The following is a 22,355-nucleotide window of genomic DNA, read 5'->3' as shown; positions in this document are numbered from 1 at the left end:
GCCCTCAGAGTCGCCGGTGGGCGACCGTCAGATGTGCTGATTGGGCCTCCTCGGGGGTGCACAGCCGGACGGCGCCCGCCGACGCCCTCAGGGACCGCTGGGCGAGTAGCAATATAACCCGCCGCTGTCATGCAGCGACAATAATTTGACGTCTTGCTGACACCGTAACTCTCATTTTTTTTCGTTGAAATTGCGAGGCGCGCAATTTCATTCCTGAAGTCATACTCAATGACAAGCTTACGAATAACAAAACAGTTTCGACCAATATCACTTCGCATTAACCACCGTTGAAATGAATACGCAGACGACTTTACACGGCTTCCACTTCCCACATATACCGTTGTTAACACTTTCCAAGTTTCCCAACAGATTAACACAAGAAGCAGCGCAATGCATCAAGTATTTAGAATAGAATACACTCCAGATGCGACAGAGACTGCTGCCGGGTGCGAGCTGAGGATATCTAGGGACTCGGGGCTGACGGCCCTCAGAGTCGCCGGTAAACGGTGGCCGGTGGGTGATCCTCAGATGTCATATCATGGGACTCGCCAGTCGACGGACAGCACATGAGAACTCCACTGGGGACTGACAGGCGACAACACATGATATATATTACACAGCTCTTCGAACGGCGGAGATCACTGCTCTTCGATGACTGTGACCAGCTTCTCTGGCTGACGACGGCAGCGACATTGCAGGTCCCCGCAAACGGCGGCGATAGGCAGGAATCAATCTGGAGCTGGCTGGCCCCGGCAGACGGCGACGACCGAATTGCAGGCTCCGACCGAGACGACGGCGATGAGCGAAGGTCCAGGAAGACGGCGGCGATGAACGGCACTCATCTACTTGTGCACACACCTGCACCAGCACAGGGGGGACAGATATCAACATTAAGCACATGAACAGATGCACAAACGAGTACACAAACCCATGCTCTTCCCGCTCACTGGCACATGATAGGAGAACGCACAGCCCAGAGGTATATTTCTCTCATAGATATGCACATCGCACATGGACACACACAAATAGCATACAAAACATCAGACATGAGCATGATCTTTTTATGATTCTTCAAAAAAGTTTGAGGTGAGGTATAAGTATCATTGTTCTTATTGTTAGTCCTAACAAAACAACAATGATACTTATATCTATGGTTGTCCTGACAACCATCCCTGTGTTGACTGTTGAGTGATGCTGTTATTGTCACAGTTTTCCAGCCAGTTGCTTCTCTCATCGTCATCAGGGTTGCCTGACCCTTAGACTAAATCAGCACTGGCACTTCTAAGGGTAATGCAAAATCTAATGACAAATGAAGAAGTAGCTAGATGAAATGTTGAGACAGGTTTGGCAAATACCCTAGGTAAGTCTAGCATAACACTAGCAATAGTAATAAATCTATTTCTTTGGTATAAAAATGAAATGGTCCATACTACTTACCAGGCACCAAGAACAGTTGGTGCTTTGCCTCCGCCATCAGCCACAGCATCACTGAATAGGTTGCTGGTCGGATGTCTGGATGAACATTTTCAGAAGAACAGTGCTTGGAACAGACTGCTTACATTGAGAAATCTAGCTTTACAGCATGTTCTTCTCTTTGGATAGGTTATAGATACCTATTTAAAAAGTTCAGTTCATCATTTGCTTTGATCGACCACATTACCATGACTACAAGTACAAGTTGATAATCATCTGGCTATGACTTGGCTCAACCTCACCATGAATTAGGTATTCCTGAGGATTAGGAATACTTCATCCATGACCTCACTCCATTCTTCACAGTTTATGCTCATTGCTCACAGACCAAGATCTGAAAAAGAACATTGTCACATCAACATAGGACATAGGAACCTATACATACCATTAAAAACCTTGCAAACTTATCACAGGTATTGTAAAATCCCATGATTGAACAAAATAAGGCAATTAGGAAAACATCACATCAAATAGTTATCGACTTTACCAAGAGTCTAGACTTTAAGCCACCTAAATACCCAAGAAAATGGTTTCAGACAAGAGCAGGTATGCTAGTACGCGATCTAATCTTCTGTTCACCACACCAACACGAGCATACTGATAACTGAGGCGCATTGCCGCATTGTCAATAACTTAGGCATACAAACATTAACTTCAGCAGGCTCATGCAGGCAGAGACAGGTATTACAAAATGATAAAAGGTCGACAAGATTTACTTTGTGAGACGCTGAGAGCTTCCTTATCAATATTATCAAAAAAGAGTTTAAGTTCTAACTTCAAGCTGGAGCCTGTAATCTCAATAAACAGTTAACTAGGCGATAATGCACCAAAGACTTATAGGAAATGTTCCCTAGCTGCTCTAAGTAATATCGGATATCCGTAATAAAGTATATTAGGTCATATCTCCAATAAAAACCACCCAGTGTAACATATATACTCACAAATAATATAATATCAACGGAATTTATCACTGTTTTTCAAAACTTTTTGTTTGAAACATCTGCGCCAGAGCCGTCAATTCCGTTAAAATGTCCTCTAAAACACTGCAACGATTTGACATTGCCCACTAATTCACTGCAAACACCAAAACGCATTTCTTTTCTCAAAAAGCATTCAACAGCCAATGCTAGTGAACAAAACTGAAAGAATAACTGCTGTTCTTTGATTTGAAATGGATTTTTATGTAGAGAAACATCAATTTATGACACAACGAGCCAGGATCAAAGTGCACCCTCGGTGACGTCATTTGTCCCTGCCGCCCGCTGAGAACCGTGCACGCAGGGCCCAATGGGGATGACTACGGCCTGGGTACGTTGTCCGAAGAATCCTCTGAATTATTGTCAGAAATGTCAGGGGGTTCCGAAAGAATTCGCGGCGCCATAGAGTCATTTGAACTGTCACCTACATCAGTAGTCGCCTGGTCCTGTGGGTCACGTCGGTCCAAAGTGTGCGGTGTACGTACTGGTGCGTCGCAAAAGTCCAACAGCTCATGATCCTGTGTAGCAGAATATTTTGATTGCCTGGGTGGCTGAACTCTGATGGGAATGTGAGACCTGCGTTTTTGTTGATATTTGCTGTCAATGTAGGATGGTTCGTCGGAAGTGTATTTCCACATGTTTTCTGCGTTTGCCTGTCGGAGGTTGTGAGCGTTCACCACTTTGGTTTGTCCCGATAACTGATGTTTGATAACGAAAGTGACGTCACTAAGAGCCTTGACTATGCGGTAATATGGTTTCCAGTTTGAAGCTAATTTTGATGGCCGAGCTGCATCCGTCGGATCCCTAAAGTATACCATATCCCCTGGTTTTAGTCAGGGTATATTGAGTGAAGGGTAGGACGAACTTTGGTAGGAATTTCTAGTATAACTACTAGAAAACCTATATGTGGTCGGGACTAGCAAAAAGTTAGTTCAAACTAGAATATGGTAGCGCTTATGGTTGGCAGTCGTGACGCGCACGTGACAATCATTTCTTAAATTTCTTAAATAACAGGTTTTAGGGGCCGATTAGTGCGCAGATACATTCAATTAGCTATTAATAATTGATTACGCAAACATTCGAGATTCCACATCGTTCAATTCTAGCCGAAATCACACGGCGCTCCCAGGATTCGAACTCACGACCCTCGGATCCGTAGCCCGATACGCTACCGACTGCGCTACCGAGGATCGCGCACCGATGATCGGAGAGGCGGATCGCGGGTGCTGGCGTGCAGAGAAATCTTTACCCTGTACGCAGTAGAAGATCGGCTGGGTTTCGTGAAAAATGGTAGAGGAATTGTCGAAAGAAAATTCATCGATCTATCATTTGAGACTAAGAACCATTGATTCCTTCAAAGGTTGACCGAGATATTGCTCGCCGAAAACAGGCCATTTAACATGTAAACCCTATGGGCTGGTAGGAAATGTACGCCGTGGAGCAGCAGTGCTACCAACTAACTTCGGCGGGGGCCGGGTTTTAGTTGCACTGGTTTGGCCTTCCTATCATAGTAAAGCCTGTTCCTTTCATGACTTTGAGCTAAATTATGCTGAACATGATGATGAGCCTTGTGCATATTTTCCAGCATGGTTGGGAGATATTCCTCGCCGTGGTAGCGAATCTTTAGGGCAAGTAGGGTATCACACGGAAGAACGGGATCACGTCCGAAAAGTATGAAAAACGGGGAATACTTTGTGCTTTCATGTCTTGCGGTTCTATATGCAGATAAAATACCAGGTATCTTTGTATCCCAGTCTCTGTAATAAGAGTCTACGAGTTTAGCTAATGCATCATTTTGTACTCTATTGAATCGCTCAACCTTGCCGTTGGACTGAGGGTGATATACCGACGTTTTAATGTGTTTGATATTGAAGAAGGCGGACAGTTGATCAATGACAGCGTTACAGAATTCTGTTCCATTATCAGAGACAATGACACGGGGACATGAATGCCACGGAATTATATGTTCAACCAAAATTTTTGCTACAGTATCGGCGGATTTGGAGTGGACGACGTTGCAAACGATTCCGGCCATCCTGAAAATAAGTCAATGATATTGACAATGTAACGATTTCCTGAATAACTCTCTGGGAACGGACCTGAAGTATCTATGGCTATCTGTTCAAAAGGATATTTGGGGACTTGCATGTTTTGTAACGGGGGACGCTGACGTTTTAATTTCCTCATGTTGCAGGCAACACAGCCCCTCACAAACTGTACAACATCTCTATACATGCCGGACCAGTAATAACGAGAACGCAGTTTGTCATATGTTTTGTCAATACCTAGGTGACCGCCAAAATAACCCGCATGTACCTCGTCAATCAACGGTTTTTGCAGAAACTCCGGAATAACAAGTTGCATGCCCACAAAATTTTCGCACTTTGTCGGTTCAGAAACCCGGTACCTACAATAATCCGTCGTCCATGACATAAAACTTTGCTATACTAACATGATTTGGGTGGGTTGGATCCTTCAAAATTTTCACAATTCGCTGAATCTCAGCGTCCTCGGATTGGAGTGTTTGAAAATCGGGATGATTGTTCAAAAACGCACGAAACTTCTCCTTTTTGTTCTCCTCAGCGTCCTCACAAGTAATATCTGTTTCCAGTTGCACGGCAGGTGCAACATCCGAATCTATAACATGAACACTACGTCTATTTACACTATTTACATTGCATTGTCCACAAACGCTTTCCTCCTTCCGGCTCACGTAATCAGTGGGGCCTGGTGACGAATCATTCGTCGCTGGTCGGCCAAAGCGTGACAATGCGTCAGCGACAACATTCCTGCTGCCACTCACGTATTCTACATTACACCCGTACTCATCCAACATGATAGCCCATCTTTGTATCCTAGCATTTTTCATTTCACTTGTAAATAAATGTTGAAGAGGTTTGTGGTCTGTTAATACAATGAATTTTGATCCTAACAAGTACGGTCGGAATTTTTGGACACTGAACACAATCGCGTAAGCTTCCTTTTCGATGATTGGCCAGCGCTGTTGAGTTTCGTTTAATTGATGAGACAAATATTGAATTACACGTTCGCCAAATGGACTATCCTGAACTAAAGCCGCACCGATCGCATAATTTGACGCATCCGTATATAATTTGTAAGGTTTTTCGACATCCGGAAAAGCAAGTATGGGGGCATGAGTAAGTGAGGTACGTAAAGTCTCAAAAGCGGTTTTGCATGCATCTGTCCAAACGAAATTGCGATTCTTTTTGGTCAGTTCGGTTAGCGGTTTGGCTATTTTCGCAAAATGAGGCACAAACCGGCGGTAGTAGGAACACATGCCTATAAATGAACGAACGCCTCTGACGTCCGTTGGTGGCTCTAGATTTTGAATAACACTAACTTTTGCTGGATCCGGTTTGACACCACTGGCGGAAACGACATGGCCTAAATAATTTACCTCCTTTTTCAAGAACTCGCACTTCGACATTTTCATTTTTAGTCCGGCGTTCCGTAACCGCGAAAAGACAGCGTCAATATGTTCCAGATGGTCCTCAAACGTTTTTGAATAAATCAGGATATCGTCCAAATAAGCTATGGTAAATTTGTACTGAATTCCACGTAGAACCTCGTTCATAAGCTCAGAAAAAATACCAGGGGCCGAGACGAGACCAAACGGAAGTACGTTGAAATGATGTAAACCTGCAAAACAAGTAAACGCAGTCTTTTCCTTTGACTCCTCATCCATAGGAATTTGCCAATAGCCGCTGCGGAGGTCCAGACACGAAAAATATTTTGATCCATCAAGTGAGGCCAGTATATCGTCGATACGTGGCAAGGGGTGACTGTTCTTTTTGGTAATCCGATTTAACGCACGCAAATCCACGCAAAATCTTTTTGATCCGTCCTTTTTGTCCACTATCACAATGGGGCTTGCCCACGGACTTTGACTGGGAGAAATCACACCTGCTTTTAACATGTTATCAATATGTTCTTGCACTAGTTGTCGTTGACTGAATGGTAGCCGATATGGATTTTGTTTAATAGGAGGATGGTCGCCAGTGTCAATTTTCGCTTTCAAAAGATGAGTCCTTCCTAATTCACAATCATTTTTAGCAAAGAGGTCACTGTTACGTTCCAATAAAGCCACTAACTTTTGGCGCTGTTGCTCGGACATATGAGACAGGTCAGCCTTTTGAATTTCCGGAATGTCATCCGGTCCTGCTGAATCCTGACTGGGTTGGTTCACAGACGAAATGCATGATTCAATGTCCTCAATAACCTCAGCAATCCCAACCACAGAGCGAGCGGGCAACGTATAGTCCCTGCCGGTGGCGTTAACAATGACTACAGCAATCTGACGTGTTTCGATGACCTTGCTCACACTACTTACTAACGAAAGACCAGGTTCGTCTCCTAAAATCGGAACCAAGGCCATATATCGGAACATTGTTGAGCGGCTGTACTAAACAATCCTGGTTAATGAGCTGGTCACGATTTACTTTTGCAGGAATTTCCATGTATGACTGAGCGGGAATTGTGACCGGTTCCGACAGACGAATGAGCGAAGTTGCAGAATGACATGTAAGTTTTTGGGGTCGAAGAGGGATGATATGACCATCCAAGTTCAGAGTTCTTTGTCCGAAGTCCAGTTTAGCCGAGAATTCCGTCAGAAAGTCATTTCCCAAGATGCACTGATTTTTGAGCCCCTTAACAACCTGAAAACGGTAGGGCTGATCAAAACCAGCGATACTGACCTGAATCACAGCCGTTGCAAAATTTTCCAGCCTATATCCTGACACTGATTGGAGAGGGGTGCAGTCCGCAGTTGAAAACTCGCGAATATTTTTCCTTGGAATTTTGTCAAAAGCCTCCTTAGAGATCAATGAAATATCCGCACCTGAATCCACAAGAGCATACGTTTTCCTACCTCCTAAATGTAACCAGCACATTGGTGTGTCAGGTTTTATCGAGACGCGCGCAATTTGGGGGCCATTTTGAATATTGGATGAAACGGGGTCTCTTGGACCACCGTTTGTTTGGGCCCGCCTAGGAGGTCCGTCTTTCCCAGGGGCCCTTTTAGTTTTCCGCCCGGCAGAATCTGCTGGTGTGGCCGATCCGTCCACAGACAGAGCAGATTGGCCGGCCGTCTCGTGTCCATTTGTGGCGGTGTGGTTGTGGAGGCGGTGGCATGTTATACATGTGAGGCGGCGGCGGTGGTACAGGTGGTTGTGTCGGCACGTACATGTGTGGCGGTGGTGGCCTCGGTTGTGTCGGAGCGTACATGTGAGGCGGTGGAGGAGGTACAGGTGGTCGTGTCGTCGTCGCACGTGGTCGGTTTTGTCTTTGTGTCTGTCCGCGGTTTTGTGTCGTGTTTCGTTGTTCCAGTTTCTTTTCCAAGTCAGTCACTTTTTTCCTCAGTTCCTCTACCTCGTCCTTTTTCACTATGTCTACGTCCATGGGTTCCTCGTCCCTACGGTACAAACTAAATATTTTGTCCGTCCTTGTCTCCTGTTCCGCTTCATGTTCCAGCTCGTCCAACGTTTTACAGTTCTTCCTAATCAGTGTCCTAGCAAGTCGATCGTCCCTCAATCCCCGCTGAAAGGTGTCCGTTAGTACGTCCTGGGCGTCGGGGCTGTCAATGTCAGAAAACATGTCAGCCGCGGCGGCGCGAAGTCTTTCCGCAAAGTTGTGTACTGCTTCTCCTTTGTTCTGTTTAATATGACGGATTTTTTCTTTTGAGATACGAGGATCCTCCGTCTCTCCGTACCTTTTCCTGAGCTTTTCTCGTAGTTCTGTTCAAGAAACGTGAGTTTTTGTCAGGCGGGCCACGAAAAGCCCGGCTGGTCCCCCGAGAGTAAGGGTGGCCAGAACACACATCCTGTCTGAGTCAACTGTGTTCGAAAGCTGGTCCATATCCGTTAGCCATTGATAAAATTTAGCTGTCCCCTCGCCGTGGAAGGGCCTGACGTGTTTAGTTAAGCTTGATATTCGGATCTCTTGCACTACACTATTAAGAGCTGTCGTAACAATTGAGGCCTCGGTCATTTTTCAAACAATTCAGTGACACAAAGAAACAAACAATGAAAGCGAGAGTGTTTTTAAAGAAGAAAAGGATGGAATGGCTCACTGTTCCGCTGCTTTGTAGTGAAGAGATGTCTAGATGCCCAGAAGTCCGCCAGAGATGAGTCGAAGACGCGCAAAATTTTTCAAAAGTCTTTGCCCGACGTTATCCGGGTTATCACGGCACCAAATATCTTGTAATAAAGTTCTTGAATAAAATGCAGCGTTTCACTTTTCCCGTTATATTTGACTGTCCGAGATAATGAGTTCTATCGAGATGACGAGCCGAAAAGAACAAGTGAAGATAAGCGACCGGCGAGGGAGCGGCCCTCACTCGGTCCGACTGCGACTGCGACTGCCGGGGCTTCGGCCCGCTCCGGCGCGACATATACCACGCGTCATACATACGTCACACATGTACGTCATATCATAACACCAATCAGAAGCGGGTCAGGACAGGCGTCACAGGTAAGGAACGAGGACCATAAAAGGACATTGTTAGTAAGGGCAGGGGGCTGGGAATGAACTTTGTTACACCCCCCTGCTACACATCATATCACAGGCCACTCATCACGCTCACCGGTTGGGATTTTTTTTTTTGCTGCAAGAAGAGGTTCTTCCTTTGCGGGGCCTGCTGATGAACTCTGACATAAGTTCATGGCGGTCCGCCTTCAGGACATCCTCCAAACACGCCGCACAGATCTCCGTGTGGTCATGTTTATCATGTTAAAGGGTGTTTATAAGTCCATGATCATCCTCGAAACTGGAAACTCATGTACCTATATGATGGAAAATGGGGAAAATAGCATGTAAGTGTTTTTCTATTCGTGTGTTTTGTCAAAAATTGAAAATTAGAAATGGGGGGGGGGGGGGTGGCTCTAAGCTTCCCAGGGGGGGGGGGCTCAGTTTAGCACAGGGATAGATATAAAGTTACGCCCCTACGCTCTGCCTTCGCAAATATAATTGTTTCTTTAATTGCGTTGCTGCAAGTAAACAAATATTTTTCTTTTTAACCGGGCACTTTCGTTCAAATAAAACCTAAATGGCATACTATCATCATCAGTATCGTAAATACTAGTAAGTACTGTATAAGTAAATACTAATAATACTAATAAAAAACTAATAAGTAATAATAATACTAATAATCATAAACTAAACTAAACTAATAATAAAAAACTAAAACTAATAAGTAAATACTAATAAATACTGGTAAGCAAGTAAAATAATTAGCAGAAAGGGAATCCCTTCACAATGCTTAACAGATCCGGTATATACGGTAACTTTCAGGTAGAAAATGGTAAAACCTTTAATAACGCTTTATTCAAAATTATAAAATCGGGCAGTACAAAAGCTTTTTTTTTGTTACCATACCGAATCAGTCCCAATGGTCAATGACAATATTGGGTCATCTCAATATTGCAATAATGTAGCTAAACTTATTAACCGTATTGACGATAAACAATAGTGATGGTCTCTCTCGGGTAGCGAAAAGATGTCAACAAATGTAACTTTGGTGATTGATTTCAGGCTACCGGGACTGAATTGAGAAAAATGGACTAGACAGTGGTGTTGGGGTGGGGTTAGCCTTGTGAAAACCGTTTTGTGTCCCAAAGGTGGCAGTCTACCGTTAAGTAGACCTACTGTAAATATATGTTTTTGTTACGTGCTGATTCCTTTAAAACTGATGGCGTTAGAGGAACTTTGAAGTCTTGCTGTTTTTGAAGTGAAAATGGCGTAAAACATGACGTCACCAAAACGTCATTTTCGCAAAAAAACATCCGACAAGTTTCGCTCAAACTTTCAGGGAAGATACTAAATTGATGTTGTAAAAGGAATTCAAAATTTGACGTCGCTGGCTTCACGCGTTTTGACGTTATTGCCGAAAAATGGGAGATGGGGCCGATTCTGCCCCCACCCCCAGTGCAGCGGGGCGCGGGTGAAGCCGGCTATGGCTGGGCTCTGACAGCGGTCCGTCTCTGTCCGCCCAGTCGCTGCGGCGCCAGCAGCAGAGCACTCCGCCTCCGACCAGCCTGTTCACCGAGCTGGGCACCACAGCCACGGCGCGCCCGTGCGACCTCATCTCGGACCACGCGCTCCCCGACCACAACAGCTTCCAGGCGCTGTCGGCCGACTGCGAGCCCAGCGCTGACCCGCTGTGGGCCGACTGCGAGCCCAGCGCTGACCCGCTGGCGGTCGCCGAGCACAGACGGCTGCAGCAGGAGCGCAAACAGCGCACCCGAGGTTAGTCTCCCACTGGCTGTCGGGGTCTGAGTGACATATGAAAACAGGCGGCTATATTTTCCTAGCGGGGGAGCTGTTAGTGTATTCCAGCAGCGCCTCCCCCCACTGGAGGGGGGGGGGGGCGCCCACCTGAACCGTGACTTCAGTCGGCCCATCCTAGATCAATGGCGCCCCTCTGAAACCACTGGTGCCCCTCTGAAAATAACAGTCGGAACATCCGAGATCAATGGCGCCCCTCCAGAGCGTCCGACGCCCTACGGAAGGCAGCAGTGACCCCATTCCAAGCATTGCACCCCTCTAGAGCACCCGGTGCCCTTTTGAAGATTACACTCGCCCTATCCGAGGTCGTTGGCGCCCTCCAGTAGTCACTGACGCCCATCTGAATGGAGACTTCAGTCGCCCGCCCCATTCAAGATCGATAGCGCTCCCCCAGCCCTGAAACCACTGTTGGGGAGCGGCGGCCGTTCGTATCGGCCGCCGGCAGCGTGCGCCGGCGTTGCAGTCTGCAGTCCCGGCCGCGAGTTACCTAAGTGTGGAACTACAAGTCGATTCTAGGGCTCTGATTGGTGACTTTGGTCGGGGGATGACGCTTATAGCATGACGTCACTCGCGTACTTGGCCGGACCAACGGCGCGGCGCAGGCGCGCCGAGCCAAACCAGAGGCTCTCAAACTCAATTGTACAGATCCTGCGCATTGAATGGCGAAACTTCGGCGAGTTCGCTTGAGTTTGGAAGCCCCTGCCAGAGAACTGGAGACGGCCGGATTATTTGCTGGACAGTGGGCAGCGCAGATGACGATTGACGGTGCCAAAAAGATGATAGGGAAAAAGGGGTTGAGACTTGAGCAGTGAATTATAAGCCTGTTGCATAGCTGAGTGGTAAATTGTAAAATACTTAAGGTTTGAAGAGATGCAGTGTAGTTTAGCCGACTCAGGGGCATTCTGCCGAGTTATGTAAGGCGGAAGGGTCGCAACTCGCAAATCGTTTGTTTACATGATTGCCTGATTAAAATGTAAAGCGTACCTAATGTTAAGTTGGTAATACAGCGAGGTTGGGCATCTGCTCAATCCATTTCTTCTCTGCAATAGTGCATTCGCCACTGTAATTCATTGTAAGAGGCACTGGGCTGCGCCGCCTGTTAATTATTCCGAAACCACCAGTGAATTGTCACAGTCACTCACAACAATACGAATCGTTCAGTCGTGCGCTGGGGGTCCGCCAAGTTTGAGTGTGCTGCAGAATGCAGACTGGACCGCCGAGAATATAACACTTCCGTCTCCCTGGGCGAGCGGCGCATTGGAGCCGAAGGAAACTGCTTCAGTTTTTTTTTGTGGGGAAGATACCCAAGTTTGAAAATTATGTTCTGGAATGATGCGATAAGGAAAAGGACGGTTTCTTGAATTGAGGGCTGTGGAGAAGAAGCAGATTTTCTCATTTGCTACCCGATACAACGCGAAAAGACGCAAATGTTGCACATTGGGCTTAATAAGTCTAATAAAAGATAAGGGACTTCGTGAATCATGCCTAACTGACCGCGACCCAGTTATTTGCCACTGCAGGTAGGTACTAGGTAGGTAGATACTCATTTGTAAACAGAGCGTTCCACCAACCCTCGCCAGAAATTCAATCAGCAGTTGCTTATCTTAAAACGTTTGAGTGCACCTAACAACCCTTAAAAATGACGTCCTCCCTTTCAGTGGTTCGTTCGAAGACACAAAGCCAGAATCAGCCAAGCAATATCGGAATCCATTGCGCAGTGTGTCGACTGTCGGATGTGCCCATCCACATAGCATAGCACACACTGCTAAATGCAGGTACGCTCACCTACACATTAGGTATTCGAAGGACTTGATAGCTCATACACATGGAAGAAACGCATGAAATGTGATTAATAGCTGCAGCAGAAGTTTGGCGTCCGATGCCTCTTCGCCAAGTTAAGACCATGCCAATCTCGGCCAGTCTGCCGCCGCGCCGGCACTGGCCGTGGTGTGACGTCATCCGGCCGGCTCGGCGCTGGGTAGTTCCACACTTAGGTAACTCGCGTCCCGGCCGGCTGGTGACGTAGCTGGCGTGGGGGCCGCTGATTGGTCGGCGGGCGCCCAGCCCCCCTATATAATGCGGCACATCGCCGGCGGCGGGGAGTCGCTGAGCGGGTTCAAGGCTATAGAACTCCAGGTAAGGACACCAGCCGTTTGACCTTGAACGCCGCCGGCCGGCCGATGACGTCATTGGAGGCAAGCCGGCTCGGCGGACACACAAGGCGAATGCATATCGGAGGGCCGAGGGGCGTTGGAACGTTGCGGGAGCCGGGGAGATGTTTTAATGTGGTTGCTTACAACCATTGTTATGTTGATTGTTCTACAGACTGCATTCTTTTAAACCTCGATGCATCCTATGCCTGGATGGTGCGTACAATCGTGGAACGATCACCCCGTCCGACGTCCGTGGTCGAAGCTGTGATAGTATCAAAGACACTAAGACGGGTGCAATAACGGCGATCCGATCCCGTCTCTGGCGCCTCTGGCGAATCTAGAGGGGTTGTAAGGACCCAGGCCGAATCTGACCGTCTATTTTTAGGGAAACGGGGTGGGTGAATTGACAACCGATGGCTTAAGACATGATGAGAAGGGATCCCGTCGTCGATTGTTGTTTGACAGACAACACATGTTGTACTGGGTGTATGACCATCAGAGGTAATGCCTGAACGTAGGCAAGCATAAATGGTCTGTCATACTGTTTAGGAATATAAAATGGTAATGGAGATCATTGAGGATATGATCTCTACATTACGGGAAATGGGCCCATAGGGGCACCGCCGGAGCTGTTGTTTTGCCATCGGTCCCAGGCAACTCCAGGGAGCTGCAGTAGGTACCCGGCGGCCAAAGCGGCCACCTCGTCGACTCGCAGGTCCTGTGGGATTCCGTGATGCTTTAGTGCTTCACCCACATAAGCAAAGGCATAGCAGTAGGATGTGGGGCTAGGTGTCTGTCCACCTCTTCATTGAAAGAACAACGTATACAGCGCCCGGTCCCGCCGAAGCTCGGTATCGACCGTGACTTATTCACAATTGGCGGATCCAGGAAGCGGTCTTGGACACTGCGGGGGCTTACCCCAAAAAGGTTTCTCGGAATTAATTTAAAAACTCGGATTTCGATTCCTTGCGCACTGCTGTGCAGTGTGATTAACCAACATTTCCTCAGAAAAGTTGTGAAGGTTTCTTTTATTCTCGAAAAGCGATTTCGGGCGCTGCCCTGGTTGTGGGGGATGACATTTGCCCCAAATGCCTTCCCCTGGATCCGCCAGTGGGTTGCCCCACTCCGAGCTTGACTAAAAACGTCTTCAAACCCCACCAGCAACCGATGGTAAGGTGAATTTAAATCCAATAACTCATCTCTGTCTGCCCGCCTAAATATACTACACATGGTACGGCACCCGGCCCTGTCGGAGCTATGAGCCGATCGTGATAATTTCAGCCTTCCCCATCCCAAGCTCGATTGGAAACATTCTCCTTCCCCACCCGATTGCTGATGTCAATTCAAATACAATACCTCATCTCTGTCTGCCCGACCATAACCCATTCATTGCACACCGTTCAGCGCCCGGCCCCGCCAGAAGTATCCTAGCGCGCTGAGCAGTTGCCTCCAGCCGCGTCATCGCGAGGCGCCGCGCGGCCCATAAATGAATACATTGCGCGAATAGCCGTGTCGCCCCCCCTGAGCGGGTTGCTCGGCGAGAGGGGCTCGGGGCTGAGCGGTTGGCTCGCCAAGGGGAGCTCGGGGATGAGCTGGCGGACAGTTGGTCCGGCCTGATGGGCAGTCAGTGTACTAGCGTGTAATGAGCCGATGTGCATAGATTAATACATTAGTTAACTGAGCCGTGGTGTTTACCCGAGAATGCGTGTTCCGAACAACTGGCGCAGCCGGTAGGACGGTTCGGACACTAGCGGACACGCATTCGTTGGGTTGCACCGTTTAAAGTAAAGTTTTATTTTTATTTCATTTTGAATCGGCTCAGTAGAGTAACGTAACATGGAGAGAGAACTTTTACTTTTAGCTAACTTTGAAAATTTCACGGGGAAAGATGGACAATCATGGGGTCAGTGGTACCGGCGGTTCCGGGCGAAGACGGTCACGTTCTCTGAGGAGAGTCGGCAGCGGGGCTTGGTCAGCCTGCTGCAAGATGGCGCCCTGGACCACTTCGCCACGCTGTCTGAGGAGGTCCAAAGCAGTCTCCAGCGAACTGTGGCCTCACTGGAAGCCCGCTTCGGCACGGCGAAAAATGCGATGCAGGCGCACGCTGAGCTGGCAAACATCCGGCAGCAGCCCGGTGAGGCAACGCGCGACTTCGCCGACAGGGTGCGCCAAGTAGGCCGGGAGGCATACCCAGGAGCGAGAGCCGGCGACCCGTCCGTGGAAGCGACCGTCGTCAGCCGCTTCGTGTGCGGCCTCCGTGAGGAAGAGCTGCAGACGCGGGTGCTTAGAAAAGACCCGTCCAGCCTCACCGAGGCCATGGGGGTCGCGGATAAATTCCAGCAGCAGCAGGACGCACTCCGGGCCATGCGCCCGCCCATCGGGAGCGAGGCATTGGCGGTCCGAGACCGAGACGCGCCCGGCACTGCGCGGCTAGACGCCCTGGAAAGGGTAATTGGAGAGCTGCAGCGCGCCCTGCAGGCTCTTGAGACGGCGGGAAGGCGGGACGCCTACCGCACGGGGCACGGGACAGGGGCGAGGAACTCCCAACGATGGCCACCGAACCCAAACAGGCGGGGTACTGGGCGCCGTTGTTTTCGTTGTAATAGCCCTGACCACCTGGTCCGCGACTGTCCAGCGCGGCAAGCACATGCTAATGAGCAGGCGGGTGGTCCTTCCCACGCGGTCATCAGCAGGCGGGCCTGGAGTGGGCGGAGTGCCCCCGTGGTCCGTCTGAGGAGGCCGGCGGATGGACGCCTTTCTGTCCCGGGTGCAGCCGTGGGGGTCAGCGATGGGCGGGACGCCCGCCTGCCCCGGAGACTGCGGCCGTGGGCGTGCCTGCCCGCCCGATGATGGAGGGCCCCACAGCGCACGCGGGTCACTGGCAGCGGGGGGACACACCGGCAGCGGGGTGCAGTCGTGAGTGGCAGCGAAGGGTGGCTGACCCACCTTCCCTCAACGGTACCCCTACGGCAGGGCAGCCCACACAATCGAGGGATTGTAGCGCGAAAGGACAGGGGCAAGGGTGCCCTCCCACACCGTCGTTCGTGTGCACGATACGATCAGAGCCGGCGGGCAGCAAGGCTCCGCCCGCATCCCGACCTCAGCTCGACAAGCTCGGGCATCGCGAGCGATCGGGGGCCTCGAACACTGGCGTGGCAAGGCAGTGCGCACAGGTTTGCACGCGGGCAGTGGCCCTGGTGACTTGCACCGCTCGGGCCGTCTTCAAGTCAGCAGGACTGGACCGATGGCGACACTGGCCAGCCGCAGTGGCCTCATGCGTGGGCCCGGTCGAGCCCAACCGGTCCGGGACGAGCCGCTGCGGGGGCGGGCAGCCCAGCAGCGGCTGCGTCGAGGTCACAGCGACCTCGAAGGGGTCGGAGGCGGAGAACGCGAGCCACTGCGAGGGCGGGTCGCCCAGCATTGGCGGCGCAGGCCAACCTGACCGGCAGACCGCCCAGGCCAGCGGCGAGGTCAACTCGGCTGGCGATGTGGCGGGCGAAGAAGCACGCGCCACCAGCCGTCCAGGTGTCGACGGCGACGCAGGGGACGCTAGTCCGGTGGAGTGGAGCGGCAAGCAAAAGGCGCAAGAAGAGAGCCCACCGCACAATCACGCCCGACAGCGCCTCAGCCGTCAGACGCCTTGCAACACCTCTGTGCTGGAAAAGTGGGGCAGGGCCTTGGACTCTGGAGGTCAGATTGATCGAGTGGTGAGGCGGAAAAGGCCCACCCCACCTCCAAGGGCCCCGGTGCAGAACAAGCCGGCCACACGCCCCTTCGAGCGCGTAGCCGGTAACGAGCACGACTTTCGAGCAGCAGCTGGAGGGCAGCCAAAGTTCGGCCTGCGGCACAAGGGCCCGTGGGGCCACGGAAGAGGAGAAGGAAGGATGGACGGACGTGCGGTTTGCCGCGAGAGGTGGCCGCCGCGTGGTGCGCTCGGCACCACCCAGATCGCGGCGCGGGACCTGAGTCGCCTCCTACCGCCCTCGGCCCGCCCGCGCCGTACGAAATGCGGCGCGCCTGCCCCTGTACAGTGTCAGGCGGGAGTCTGTGAACTGCGCGAATCGCGGGCGCGGTAGTGTGCGAAGTGTTGTACATACTTGTAAAATGTGAGCGGTCGTACACCTCTCTTGTGTAGGGGGGGGGGGGTGTGTTGGGGAGCGGCGGCCGTTCGTATCGGCCGCCGGCAGCGTGCGCCGGCGTTGCAGTCTGCAGTCTCGGCCGGCCAGTGACGTAGGTGGCGTGGGGGCCGCTGATTGGTCGGCGGGCGCCCAGCCCCCCTATATAATGCGGCGCATCGCCGGCGGCGGGGAGTCGCTGAGCGGGTTGCTCGGCGAGAGGGGCTCGGGGCTGAGCGGTTGGCTCGCCAAGGGGAGCTCGGGGATGAGCTGGCGGACAGTTGGTCCGGCCTGATGGGCAGTCAGTGTACTAGCGTGTAATGAGCCGATGTGCATAGATTAATACATTAGTTAACTGAGCCGTGGTGTTTACCCGAGAATGCGTGTTCCGAACACCACTGACGCTAGTTAATTATTTTTACTTTTGTGAAGGACGTTTATCTGCAATACCTTTTGGCTCAGACCCGCATGAGATTAATTGAACCGGTATCGTGTTCCATTTTTAGAGACGAGTGAAATGAACCAGAATTTGACATTAAAAGGGCATTTTGAGAATTTGACCTAAGGTAAAGGTCATCACCTAACCGGGAAAGGTCATATTGCATATTAGTCGATCCGCATTGTCGAGAAGGAAAATAATTATATAAGGTGTTGCATTGCTCTGCCATATCTCTATCAAAAGTCATTGTCTTAACCTTCCAGGCGGTGGGGGGGCAATTTTTTGCCCCCCTTTACTTTTTTCGATATATCTCGAGAACCGCTGCGCCGATCGTCACCAAACTTTCAGTACCCTCCCGGGAGCAGCTAGCGCACATGGTGACCAAAAATTTTTCCAAAGGCTATGATAGGTTGGCCGCTAATGACGTAAGAGTGACGTCATTTTTGCCATTTTCGACCCAAAAAAAGGTTTCGCGGGAAGAGCTGTCAGGCCTACAGCTTTAGAGATACAGAAAAATGTTTTAAACATAAAAGGTGTGGAATCAAAAGGGCTACATAACTGCTATTTCGGTTTTTCGAATTTTTTGGATTTTGACCCCCAAAAATCAAAAAATAGATTTTTTGAATATAATAGCCAAAAAATCCAAAAAGTTTTTTGAATTTCGAAAAAACCGGAATATATGTGATAGTCCCTACCGCCTTCTATCTACATACCAAATTTGAGATCGATACCTCGTTTTTTGGCCAAGTTATAGCGAAAAAACTGTTCAAAATTGATGACGTCAAATTTTCAAACTCAATTTTTAGCAGTTCTAGACCTCGTAGCGCAAAACAAAGACCACCATTAGACTCCCCGTGACGAGCTGCATCGAATCGATACCCATTTTGTGCAAAAATATCAACTTTGAAAGTTGACCTTTTTTGACCTGACCTTGACCTGACCTCCACCAGAAAGTGACCTAAACCGTACCTGATTCTCTTATAACCAACACCATTGAGTTGGAAATGAAAAACTGGCCATAAAACATGCATCACATAACCTTAGTAAAGTTGGGCTCATGTGGTGACCCTTGGTGACCTTTGGTGACCTGACCTGTGACCTGACCTGGTATGACCAGTGACCTCTAATAGCAACATATGTACTAGACAACTGACGCCTTATCGCTGATTTTCGACAAAATGCGTTTTACTCGGTGTTATAGCGCTTTCCCTAGAAGCCCTGTGAACGGTGAAACATTTTATCTTTGACCTGACCTGTGACGTCATCGGTGACCCCGAGGTCAATGAAATTTGGTTTCCCTGGACAAATTTGACTGGGCTATCGAACGCCGTTTGAATTTTTCGGATCCGTCCAGTAGTTTCGGAGATACGGGGGGGGGGCAAAAAAGTGCCCCCCCCCCACCGCGTGGAAGGTGGCTGGTAGGCCCACCGCCTGCCGGGTTAAAACTACTGGAGACCTTTCATGACCTTAGATGACCTCAGTAACATAGAAGTGGTCACATCACGAGTGAAATTTCCCGAGTAAATGTGTCATGTTTACCTGTATTCCGATGTTTGAGGGTAGTTTCGTTCAGAAGAGGAGCATTTCAATCTTCTCCCATTAACCAGCGCCGTGCTGGGAAAGCGTTTTTACGCCCCCTCCCTTCGGCTTTTCGCGAATATCTAAAAAACATCGTCGTGCAGCGCCGCCGTTTTTTTTTTTTTGGTGCACCTGTTTGTACATCTTTTCCACACATCTTGTGAAAATTTCAGACCCCAGTCGTTCAAGGTCTGGTCACCAGGTCACGTCAAGTGACCTTACCTCAGAAAAAGTTTAAAGGCTCGCGCTCTGCACGATCACCTTTGAAACTTTCAGAGATTGATAAGACTGAAGGCCACCGCGCACTATCCATTCGGCCGGTTTATTCGGCCATTACAGCGGCGATTTTCTCGCGCAAGCGTTATATCGGCCGAATGGCCGAATTGCTTAGAGCGGAAATATCGTCGTTAAAATATCGCCTGAACTGTTGCAACCGAATTCCAAGAGTGCAGGTAATGAATGTTTTATAATGACTATTGGAAAAGACTAAATAGAATGCAGCTTCCATATTTATTGCATCGGTCAAAAAAGAGACAAAATTGTAGGTAAATTACAGTTTGAGTAGGTAACTTGCTTGATAATGAAAACAAGTTGGCTGTTAACCCGCGCCCTGCTGGGGGGGGGGGGGGTGTTTGAACACCCCCCCCCCCCTGTGGTTTTTCGCGAATATCTCCGCGCCGCCGTTTTTGGTACACCTTATCATACATCAATTCTACACATGTTGTGAAAATTTCAGACCAAGGTCATTCAAGCTCAGGTCACCAGGTCACTTGAAGTGACCTCACCTCATAAAAAGTTTCAAGGTCTGTCATAGCTACACCGAGTGACCGATCGCTTTGAAACTTTCAGCGATTGCTAAGAGCAATAGCATGTACAAAATGTATATCTCAGAATTTTGATATCGATGACCTAAGGTCAGGTCAATTTTGCGACCTCCCCATTATAAGTCAATGGGAGAAAATTGAAATGCGCCTCTTTTGGACAAAAAACATTATAAACACTCCCAAACATCGAATTACAAGTGGTTTAGACACACTGAACATGAAAATGGTGTCCGTGACCATTATTTATGCCCTGAGGTCATCTTAGGTCACGAATGGTATCTAACAGTTTTTCGCAAATAACTTTTGATAGAGGCACGCTAGAGCGATGAAAACGCCTTAGATGTGTTCAGCTCGACGATACGGATCGACTGATATGCAACATGACCCTTTCCGGTCAGGTCATGACCTTGACCTGAGGTCAAATTTTCAAGTTGATCTTTCAAGGTCAACTTATAGTTCATTCGATGCGTCTTGACGAGAGGAACACAATGCCGGTAAAAGTAAGCTCGTACAAGGCTTGGATCAAAAGTTATTGCACAAAAACTGTTTCCGAAAAAATCGGCTATTTTTGCAGTTTTTGCCCCCTGCAGGCAAAACCGTTGACGTTAGGTCAAATCTGAGAGAATTACTCAGAAAGGGCTTTAATAGGGCTATGGAATGCGCTTTTCCGCAGCGCTGTAGCTCTATTGGTTCTCGAGTTATGCGTTGGCTTCTTGGAAATTTTCGACATTCGACCTGGAAATCGGCGAAATTTTGCCTTCAATGACCTCTGGTGACCTGACCTTTGACCTGACCAAAAAATTGACCGAAGTGATTTCGTCATTATTTTTTACGCTCTTTCGAACGCCGCTTTCCGCGTATCGCTACGTGGCCCAGGATCCGAGTTACAAGGGGGGGGGGGGTGTTTGAACACCCCCCCCCCCAGCAGGGCGTGGAAATCCAGGACCCCCAGCCGGGCGCGGGTTAAAAACCGGCCCCCGCATGGTGTGTCAAAAGTGGAAATAGCCGCCCGGCTTTAGTTCGCCAGCCTTGTCAATAGATGGCAGTACCACAATATGGGCAGCGGATCGTGCAATTGACGTCAAATTTTCGTTATCTGCTAAGAATTTAATGGCGGATCTTTTCATGCAAGAATCAAGTAAATCGGTCCACAACTTTTCTAGCGACAGAGATATGAAGTCACACACCCTGCCAGAGCGGCGGCGCGGCGGCCGGCGGCGCCCGTTACGCGCCGCCTGGGAGACTGGCGGCGCTGAACGGTCCCGACTTGGCACTGCACTAAAACCTGTTAACTGCTTGGAATAGTTATTAAAGCAAAATTTTCATTCAAGTGAGGAATAACCAAGGGCAGGAAGTATGTATGCTTGTGTGCGTACTGTGTAAGCCAAGAAACTGCATTAGCAGATACTCGCTAATATTAGATCCAGCCAAGTCCAAACGCATTCCAGGGGATATGTTTCTGATGGGTCAACAATATTTATCGTTCGAGGGCGGATACAGTTTTGACAATACAAAAAATATTTTTGCACAGCTCTATTCCTTGAATAATTCTCTTCAACGCCTCATTCCTAGTTAAGCGAATTAGCCCACCCTGGTAGAATAAATAAGGTGATTTCGCCACAAGGTCGCGGAAAACCGACCGAAAACGGCCGCGCTCAACGTTAATTTGGGCATGCAAACTCTTAGAAAATCGCATTGGGCGGGTAGGGTTTCCCAGGTATTGGCTCCAAAACACCGTATTCGGCTCCCGAATACGTCCAAGTGACCCGCCTCGTTCCTAGTTAAGCTCTAATTAGATCAAGTGACTCACAAGGAGCGAAAAAGCGACAAAAAGCATGAATTTCCCTATGGCGGCGGGCTGCCGGGTTGCCAGACGGCGCACCGGCTATTTCCACTTTTGACACACCATGCCGAAGTTAGTTGGTAGCACTGCTGCTCCACGGCGTACATTTCCTACCAGCCCATAGGGTTTACATGTTAAAGGCAGTGTGCCACCTTTGAAAGATTTCCCATTTTATTTTTCCTAGGATAAGAAGCTTCTGTTTTTACCTAATATCGCAAAAAAAATCAAAAATGGGCCTGGAATAGTGCCTTTTTCGCCTAAAAGTTTATCGGTTTTTCGATATGTATAACAACTGTAGTGGGCTGACCTGCAAACAGGCGTCGGCAACAATCGCGATTCGCGAATGCGGCGCACATGTGACAATAAGCCAAGGTCATTATAGAGTTACGACGTACGGGAATGAGTTATCAGCTGTCTAATCGTAGACAACACAATGTCGAGCCTTAAACTGTAAGCCTGTATTGGTATTGTTTCTTTTATTTGGCTGTCGAGCATTATTTATGGTTTGAAATATGATTTTATGTAAAATAATTGATATGAAAAAGCCGTCTCTGAAGTTATGACCCCATTTCACCACACGCAAGTGGAAGAAATCAACTGTCGGCCAAATGTCACGTGACATTTGACCTTGACTCGGCACCAAAATTTGATG

At 49.1% G+C, this 22,355-nt stretch overlaps 1 long non-coding RNA gene across 1 annotated transcript; it reads right to left on the bottom strand.

Annotated features, from left to right (window-relative positions):
• Positions 1-261: 261 nt before the first annotated feature.
• On the bottom strand, positions 262-2,486 carry LOC122386979. Its single transcript, XR_006257468.1, has 3 exons — positions 2,415-2,486; positions 1,438-1,807; positions 262-858 (listed from the first exon to the last, which is right to left on the bottom strand). It is a non-coding gene; the product is annotated as an uncharacterized LOC122386979 (long non-coding RNA).
• Between the last annotated feature and the right edge of the window lie 19,869 nt (positions 2,487-22,355).

This window comes from Amphibalanus amphitrite, unplaced genomic scaffold, assembly GCF_019059575.1.
Source record: "Amphibalanus amphitrite isolate SeventyFive unplaced genomic scaffold, NRLGWU_Aamphi_draft 000269F_arrow, whole genome shotgun sequence".
In the NCBI taxonomy this organism is placed as follows: Eukaryota; Metazoa; Arthropoda; class Thecostraca; order Balanomorpha; family Balanidae; genus Amphibalanus; species Amphibalanus amphitrite.
This window is presented reverse-complemented; position numbering and strand designations above follow the sequence as displayed.